We start from the raw sequence: 1327 nt of genomic DNA, 5'->3' as shown, positions 1-1327 counted from the left end.
CCTTGGTAAATTTAAGAAAATTGAAATCGTATCAAGTAACTTTTCTGACCACAACACTATGAGACTAGATATAAATTACAGGAAAAAATTTGTAAAAATTACAAACACATGGAAGCTAAACAGTACACTACTAAGTAACCAAGAGATAGCTGAAGAAATCAAAGAGGACATCAAAAAATACCTAGAAACAAATGACAATGAGTTTTTTTGCGAAGATACACAAAATTGATAAACCATTAGCCAGACTCAAAAAGGGAGAAGCCTCAAATGAATAGAATTAGAAATGAAATAGGAGAAGTAACAACTGACACTGCAGAAATACAAAGGATCATGAGGGATAACTACAAGCAACTATCTGCCAATAAAATGGACAACCTGGAAGAAAAGAACAAATTCTTAGAAATGCACAACCTGCTGAGACTGAACCAGGAAGATATAGAAAATATGAACAGACCAATCACAAGCACTGAAATTGAAACTGTGATTAAAAATCTTCCAACAAACAAAAACCAGGACCAGATGGCTTCACAGGTGAATTCTATCAAACATTTAGAGAAGAACTAACACTTATCTTTCTCAAGCTCTTCTAAAATATAGCAGAGAGAGGAACACTCCCAAACTCATTCTACGAGGCCACCAGCACCCTGATACCAAAACCAGACAAAGATGTCACAAAGAAAGAAATCTATAGGGCAATATCACTGATGAACATAAATGCAAAAATTCTCAACAAAATATTAACAAACAGGGCTTCCCTGGTGGCGCAGTGGTTGAGAGTCCGCCTGCCAATTCAGGGGACACGGGTTCGTGCCCCAGTCCGGGAAGATCCCACATGCCGCGGAGCGGCTGGGCCCATGAGCCATGGCCGCTGAGCCTGCGGGTCCGGAGCCTGTGCTCCACAACGGGAGAGGCCACAACAGTGAGAGGCCTGCGTACCGCCAAAAAAAAAAAAAAAAAAAAAAAAAAATTAACAAACAGAATCCAATAGTACATAAAAGGATCACACACCATGATCAAGCAGGATTTAATCCCAGGAATGCAAGGATTCTTCAATATACACAAATCAATCAATGTGATACACCATATTAACAAATTGAAGGAGAAAAACCATATGATCATCTCAATAGATGCAGAACAAGCTTTTGACAAAATCCAACACCCATTTGTGATAAAAACTCTCCAGAAAGTAGGCATAGAGGGAACTTACCTCAACATAATAAAGGCCATATATGAAAAACCTACAGCCAACATCATTCTCAATGGTGAAAAACTGAAACCATTTCCTCTAAGATCAGGAACAAGACAAGGTTGTCCACTCTCACCACTG

This window comes from Physeter macrocephalus, chromosome 19 (assembly GCF_002837175.3).
Source record: "Physeter macrocephalus isolate SW-GA chromosome 19, ASM283717v5, whole genome shotgun sequence".
In the NCBI taxonomy this organism is placed as follows: domain Eukaryota; kingdom Metazoa; phylum Chordata; class Mammalia; order Artiodactyla; family Physeteridae; genus Physeter; species Physeter macrocephalus.
Note: the sequence above shows the minus strand (reverse complement) of the source record.